Below are 8,615 nucleotides of genomic sequence, written 5' to 3'. Positions count from 1 at the left end.
AGAAACACTGGTAGCTCCCAGTGATGCTGACTGGGGCACAGAGCTGAATGATGCAGCATCAGGACACTGTTTCAGTCTGACTGACAGAGAAACCTGTAGCTGTATCTACATGTGAGGCAGAGGCCACACAAGCAGCTTTCTATGTTTCACAGTGACTGAGATCTTCAGTGGGGGTGGACATGCTCCTGTACAGACCTCTGAGGAGAACCAAGGTGCAGTCAAAGAGTCCAGTCTGTCCTCACAGATGTGAACATGTGCTTTCATCAGGTCTGCTGTCAGCTAGCAGGCTCACATCAGAATCACTGTTCCTGAAAAACACAGTCTGTGTGACATCATCAGTCAGCTGATGGTCCCAGATCTGAATGGTTTCTGTCTCTACTGAGGAAGTCAGAGAATATCACTGAGGTGTGGATCAGGTCTGAGTGAGCTGTGGAGGGACAGCTTTAAACAGTCCACAGGTCTCACGTCCTGCTCAGTCTGGTAGCAGATACCTCGTATTGTTCCAGATGTGCTGACATCAGCAGCAGCACAGCTGTGTGATACCATGAATCTCAGTTATTGATCCAACACACAGTAAATACAAAGATCAGGATTTCTGAGAGTAATCATTATGAGTCTGAACACATGATCACTGAATGTTAGTCTCCACAATAATAAGCTAACACAAGCAAACACAGCTTTCAGCTCTTATTTTGAAACTGGCTTATTTAGAGAGCTGTGATGTGAGCGTGCCTGGCTCTGAGGCACTTGGGTCAGCCTCTGTTGTTTAGAAGTGTTACAGACTGTGAATGACACAGACCTGTCAGTTTCCATGTTTGTCTGTAACACAGCTCAGGGCTCCATGCTGAACGCATCCATCCAGTGTTATTGATCCAGGACTGATACCAGCATTGGGATCAATACTACAACACACAATCACATGTGTCCACGTGATGTGTTTGACCAGCTTTATTCATTAATGATCAATCAGCTTATTTACTGCATCTGAGTCCAGCTTCATTTAAATGATCCAACCATGAAAATGACATCAGTCCTACAGAAGCACTTCATGCTAACAGGAAGTCATTGATTAAGGTGGAATAACACAGAGACACAACCACTCACAGCTAACCTGACCCCACTAACTGCATGTGTTTGGACTGTGGGAGGAAGCCGGAGTACCGGAGAGGACGCACACAAACACGAGAGAACATGAAGCACTGAAACAAAGATGGTGGATTTGACCTCAGGACCAGGCGGGGTTACGGGGGTCATGACCCCCCAATAATAGATCCAGCTACACTGAAACTGTCAATTTCATTTACTTTTACTGTTTTAACCTCTGGGTGGTCTTGGGTCGATTTGTGCCATTTTTCATTGTTCATTTACACGCCATTTGCACTGTGTTGAATGGAATATAGCGAAAGTCTGCAAAAAAAAGTTCGGTCACATTTACTGTTAAAATTTCAGTATGACTTCCGGAAATTAGCTTCAGTGGCTAAGCTACAGACAAACTTACACTATCGGTCCTAGTGGTCGATTTGTGCCCCATTGAAACCCATTATAAACGCTATTTTTCACGGCAAAAAAATTACGGTCAAATCGATCGTGATCGGTTATGTTTCCGTTTCCGTTTGCAGTACTGGCCTTAGAGTTGTAATTTTTTTATTTGTCCACCGGGTGGCGCCCTTGCTCCACATTTGACCCCGGGCTGGAAAACAGCGGGCTGCTTAAACAGACCTGCGGGAAACGAAGCCTCATTTCCGGCGTGCAGTAGCGGCTTCGCCCGCTGATCGGGCGGGACCATTTTCGGCCCCTAGGACCGTTTGAGGGTGCATTTTTTTTTTAATCAACAGGAAATGACGTATTTGTTGTGACGTGGTACCGGACGTGTGTGTTGGAAAAAGGGGTCCGACGCAACATGCCCCGGTCATCGTCGGGAGTTAACCCGGGAGGATGCACTGATTTCGGCCTAGAGGAGGAGCATTTGCCGCCTGGAGACCATTTTCTGGTCCTGAAAAAAAAATAAAAGGCGATCAAAATGAAGGTTGGTACCAATCTTTAGTCCATCTAAAGGCCTAATTATAATAACAATCAAATATTACTTCAAATGTTTGTTTTTTTAAATATTTCGTTTTGTTTTGGGGGGCTAAAAACAACGGTGCGCTCATGTAATTAAACTGCGATTAAAAGGGTTAAAAACTGCGAAATGTAATTAAAACTTGACATGAATATTTCAAGGAGAAGTAGGTCTAAAAGATTGGCTAATTTAAAGTGGAAAAAAATATTAATATATAAATTTTTTACAGCACTTTTTAGGGCGTGGTCGATTTGTGGCTCTAAGCCCGATAGTGTATGCATTTTTCTAGGACCCCCCAGAGGTTAAAGCTATCAGGCTGCTTTGTGGCTCACTCAATACTAAACTAAGATACTTTCAGTGTGAATCATTTGCAGGAACACAGGCAGGATTTAAAGTGCAGAACTTTACAGTCTCTGTCTCAAAGTTGGTCTGAACATGCTAACAGCTCTTTGTTTTTTTCAGTTTTCACTGGTTTGATGTAATGAAAGAAATTTTAAAGAAGCAGACGATTGTTGTTATTTTAGTTCTATAGTTTCATAAATCGTGGTGTGGATCTAAGTCAACATTCAGAATAAATAAGATAATACAGCACTTTGATGGTTGCCTTTGTATTTTCCCAGCAGTGCTCAGGTTGGTTCTCGGCTACATTTACATACAGATGTTAATGTGTTCAGCAGCTGGACTCATCTGAGGAAGGAACATTGGAAAGGTGCTCAGTGCACAACTGCATCACTAATTTTATGTAAGACCCTGTGTTTTATTGTATTTATATATTTGTAACATTTGACTCAAACACTTTTGGGAAGGATGAAAATGTTTTCAGGAGGAAGTTTTTCCTTCTGTCCGACTGCAGTACACACAACACTGCGTCTCCCCCCATTATCACAGTTCCTCAGGCTGCTGATGAGCGCCCCCTGGTGTCAGTGTTGATGACGTCATGCACAGTGAAACATAAACAGTGTCTGTTAATAAAAAATCATGTGTCCATTTTCATGTTTGCATCATGTTTCTGTAAAATCATCAGCTGTTTCTGAACCTTCTTCATTGTTTGACTCATTCCAACAGCTGTGAGCTGTGATGGAGTCAGAGCAGCTTCATCACTGATGTTCAGGTGAAGCTGAACTTAATAAACTGTAGAAATGATCAGGATTCAGGCTGGATGTGTAAAACACTTCTGTGTGAGGTCGCAGTGCTTCATATGTGTGTGTGGGCTGAAGCACACACGTGTGAGTCCTCAGAGGTTTCACACACATCACTGCACACACTTATAATCCTAGTTTAAGCTTGTGGATCATATCGGACACATCAGCAGCTCTTTGGAGACAAAGATTTGAGATTTAAGATGAGTCATAGTCTTTCTATCCATGGTAGCTTCCACTGCTGAGGCTCGGGAAACATGAAGAGGATAATTAAGAGCAAGCATCAGCTCTGTCTCATCTAACTACACAGTATTATGATCATGCACTTATGTCTCAAACTAAGACACAATGAGACAAAATGAGTTCTGTGAGTCTTTAGATTATCAGTAAATTCTGGTGACAGTTTGACGCTCAGTGCAGCCATTTTTGGTTTGTGATGAGTGTTTTGTGAGCTTCTGTTTTGTGAATCGCTCTTTGTAATTTAGAAGATCGTGCAGAAATGTGCGCGCCCTTATCTGAGAGGACACGGAGAGAGTGTCGCAGACTCGAGGTGAGGAGATAAACCTCGGAGCAGGATGGCCTGCACGTTACCCATGTGCATCTTTTCAGTGACATCAAGTGAACCCATAATAAGCATTTCTATGTCTTAGACATCATGTCCATTTCTAATGAGAGATTATTTTTAAATGAGGGAAACCTGGTCTAACAACACGCTTCCAACAGAGCTAAAGGTTCACCACAGTGAGACGGTGGGACTCTGATAAGAACTGAAACACTGTGTATGAACAGCTGAGACAAAACTATATATAAACACTCATTTATTCCAGTTTAGTTTACAATGATTTTAAAGTAATGTGGAACGATTCATGTTCATGAGCTGTTACAAACACAACTATTGATTTGTCTATATATGGTCGGACTACAAGGCTTGTGTTGAGGCTCTTGGAATAATGTGTGAATTACAGCAAGAAATGATGGTTTTCCATTTTACCAAAGTGGAATAAAATCACCACAGCAAAGAAATCATGTTATTGTCTGCAGCTAAAATATATGGTGAACATGGTTTTATAATAATGTGCAAACACAACCTCACTCTGCTCTATACGAGGAGCCAACCACAGCTGTCCGGGTCTTCATCCACCACCTCCACCATCTTTGCTCATCATCATTCACTTAATTGCTGATTGGTTTAAATCAAACTCCATTACAGGTTCAACTCCATTATATAACAGCATGTTGACTTTGGATCTGGTGTGCAGTGCCACCTTAAAGATGAGGAAACTAAGAGATTACAAAAAAAGAAGTGGAGGAGTTAAAGAGCTGCAGCAGATTAACAGTTTCTGACAGTCATGTGTTAGAAATAGGACGATTAGATGAGCTGAGGGATCCATCTACTGCTCAGTGAAGCCTCATCAGAAACAGTCTCAGTGGAAGGATGGCTCTATTGTTAAGGAAGGACACAGGCAGAAAGACTGGCGTCTGTCACACAGGAACTGGACTGAAAATCAGCTGCACATATTCATCAGTACGTGCAAACATATTATAGGTGTGGAATTCAGGACAGTACCATCAGAAGTTGATCCACTGTGCAAATGTCTGATTGGCAGTGGCTTCATTTTTCACTATGAACAAACTGCTAATGCAGCATCACAGGACGTCAGCCATGGATTGGCCTCCCCAGACCTCAACATTACTGAAACATCTTAACAGAGGATGGAAACAAAGGGAACCAACATCCAAGAAAAGACCAAGACTCCAGGCTGTGCTGAATTATAAAGGTGGACTGACCTCCAGGGTCCTTAGTATCATATAAGCTCAGTTTGTGTCTTATATACTTTCCATTTATATAACAAAATATATAGAAAGGAGGGTGGTTTAAGATGTGTGTAGAGTTTTATTCATTATCTTTAGACAAACAAAGAAAGCACCATCCATTCGTCTCCAGTCTGTATGAAAAACAGGGGAAAGGTCAAATTAAACCTTTGAAATTCCTTTCACAATAAATCCATAAATAAACAAAATAAAACATAGAAAAGTGTTTAAACCCACTTTTCCATAAAGCTGTCAATAGGAAATGTTCCAGTAAACATGTCTGTGTTTCTGCTGTTTTCCTTTCATGCGTCCACAGCTGACAGGTAACCCTATTGGAGTCGCCATAGTGACGGGTGGCGTCTCAGCTTCAGCGTGTTGATGGGCACAGCCATGGTTACCACAGCTGGAGTTGGTGTACGGCGAGCTGTGAGAGGACAGAGATGGAGAACGCACATTTAACTCTTTAACAGGAGATACGTTACGACTAACAGACGACTGCTGTCTACATGATGTCTTTGCAGCCCTTATGCTACATGTTACACAACTTTTCTTCATGCCAACAAGACTGAGGTGCCACATAGTCGACACATACAGCTGATTATGATGCATGTTTTACTATTGCTATGTTCACATCATCTGCTTGGCTTTATTACTGAAAGCCTGGAGATCCTCTGACGTGTGCATGGCTGATGTGAAGTATGATTAGTCCTACATGACATCAACAACAGAGGCAATGAAAGCTTTGTTGTTAACAGGTTGTAGGTAAAGTCAAATGTCTACTTCTACACTTGTGTTGGGTAAAGTTCTTCTCACTGCAGCAGATTTATATCTGTGCTTTCACAGGGCGTGATGTGGAGCTCAGCGCTGAGGTGCAGGTCTCCTTGGAGACGGCATCCTGGCTGAAATATTATCATGCTTCCAAAACATTTCAGCTTTTATTTTGAAAGAAACAAGACTTGAAAACGAATCCCCTTCTTCCTCTTTGTCTTTGTTCTTCAGAGGAGTGTCACCTGGACAAACTCAGGGCTGTTCTAGAGCCTTTCTTATTATTTGACTCCATAGAAATAAAACTGAATGGAATCAAACAAAAACTCCCAAACAGCTAAAACACTTTGCTTTATTCTCTTTTTTAACAAATACGTTGAAGTCCATCCACAACAACACAGCTGAGATCTCCTTTGTAATCAAGTGTTTACATCCTTTGTACAGATCTGCATACAAAACAATCATTTACGTCCCACAGAAGTCTAGTTACACGTAACTCTACAAGAACTGGTGAATGACAGAAACATGAGACACATGATCACAGGTGATAACAAAAAGAGAAAGAATTCATGTGTTAGTGATGTTTTTCAGCCCTGATGGCTCATGTTGGAGAAATAAGCTGAGGTACGTGGAAAGTTCACACACACAAGTGGGCGTGAGCGCACACACAGAGAGAAACACAACTGAAGCATCTGTTTGCTGTTTCTGCTTTCATCATCTCTGCTGCTGTGTCAGGCTGGGGTCTCTCAGTGACGTGGTTGAGGTGAAGTATGACGAGTATCCCTGATTCAGTCCATCGAGACAAAGGGCAAAGAAAGCTGTTGTTAACAAACTCTATGGTGATGTGGCATTTAGCTCTGACTCTACGCTCTGCTGAATCCTTTGAACCTGCTGATCAGTAAAGCTCTACGTGCTGCAGCAGATTGACCTCATCTGTGTTCACAGGTGTGGACCTCAGCGCTGAGGTGCAGGAGACTTTCATTCAGTTCTCCCTGCAAACAGCATCCAGCCTGGAAATACTGTCATCTTTCCCACAAATGGTGCTCTTATCTCAGAGAAGAAGTCTGATGTAAATAACTGCAATCAACAGTGATGTTCTGCACAGATCACTTTTCCATTTTGCTCTCTAGATGAGTCCCAGCTGCCTGACCTTGTGTCCAGGTGATCGTCTCACTGAGGAGCTTTTGTTCTGAAAATCTCACGTCCATCACCTGTTTCCTTTTTACTATCTCTGCTCTTTCTTTATTCACAATGCTCATAATATCACACAATTATATTCATCACCTGCATGTTTTTATCCAGCTGCTGTTAGAACCAAACAAATAAAAAGGATGAAAAGCCTGAAATCCTTTGATTTATTACATTTGAAACAAATATGAGAGCATCCCTAACAGCACAGCTGAGACCTTTGTTTTAATCAAGCCTCTGTATCGACACACTTGTAAAGATTCATATACAAAACATAATAGAATAAATCAATATAAAATACACATAATCACAAAAATGCAGCCATGTTGTGAGTTTGCATCTAAAACATGCATGTTTCCCTTTGTACAGGCAGATTTACAGCAGACAAAGCAACACGCTGATCGACTTTGACCGCTGCAAAAACAAAATACCCACCAAGTCTGAAGTCGATCAGAGGAACTGTTGACAGACTGACAGACAAACAGATGCTTGATTCATTAGTGCGATTAAATGTTCTTCTTTAGCAGCATCACTTCATGTGTTTGTGTTCCAGGAATAAAGGTCTGTTTAAACTGGACGTCTCCTCAGCATCACTCGTGCTGTCATGTTTTCAAAGCTGTGCAGAAAGAATCTGAGGGATGATACAGAGGTGACCAAAGTTACAAACATCCAGCTGTGCTGCAAATGTTTGCAGAGCTCCAAACTCTTTGGCTTTCTGCAGAGCAAGTATGGAAGAAGCACCTGAGCTAACTTCAGTTTAGACGATGTGAGGAAAAATGCTGCTTCCCAAAGTTTCCTACAAGTATCCAGTTTATATTTAGAGAAGCGAAGGCTCTTTATCCTGACAACTACTCCCTGGTGGATCCCTGTCCTGTGACAGCAGCAAAGACTGTGTATCAGTGTCATCAAAGCCACTTCAATAACCAGTGTTTAAAGCTCTCTAGCAGATGGACTTCAGTGGCAGCAGCCTCTGTCTGCTGTGTACAGAAGGTTCTCTGATGAAGCACACAGCAGATGCTGCACTACAACAGCAGCAGCAGCTCAGCTTCAGTTTGCTTCGACGCCCTTTTTGACCTGTGAAACAGCAGAAAATGAAACATTTCAACACCCGTTTGTTAGCGTGAGCTATTCTGCTGTTTTTCATCATTTCACAGGTGAAATAAAATCACATTTACTTCCTGTAGGAGTGATCGTGTCCAGCCTGACTGAGACCATGTGCTCCATCCTGCACAGGTAATAAACCTCTGACATGAAGGGCTGTCAAGTAGTTTTAGACAAATGGGGGTAAAAGAGACGTTAAAAGCTTAAAGAGAAACTACATTTTCTAAGAACTGTCTGACGTTCACCTCTCACACAGTGGATACGATTCTGCCGCTGCAGGAATAATCTTTGTGCTTATGAAACTGTCCATGTGTTTGCAGAAAATGTCACATGTTCAAAGCCATCCCAGCACCTGGGGTTTGTATAAGTGCAGCTGCTGGTGGGGAGATAGTCTCACTCTTCTATATAAAGAGTCAGCAGGCAGCAGATCTTCATCTGTGATCTCCTCCATCATCACGTCTTCACTCTTCAGCAGCTATGGCTTCACTTCGTGCCCTTCTGGGAGTGGTGCTGTGCTCCTCATGGTTTCTGCTTCTGCCTCAGGCGGACTT

This window comes from Aulonocara sp. 'chitande type north' Nkhata Bay, linkage group LG3 (genome assembly GCF_057382095.1).
Source record: "Aulonocara sp. 'chitande type north' Nkhata Bay isolate Kocher_YH1m ecotype deep benthic linkage group LG3, A_spYH_male_GT1.1, whole genome shotgun sequence".
In the NCBI taxonomy this organism is placed as follows: domain Eukaryota; kingdom Metazoa; phylum Chordata; class Actinopteri; order Cichliformes; family Cichlidae; genus Aulonocara; species Aulonocara sp. 'chitande type north' Nkhata Bay.
Note: the sequence above shows the minus strand (reverse complement) of the source record.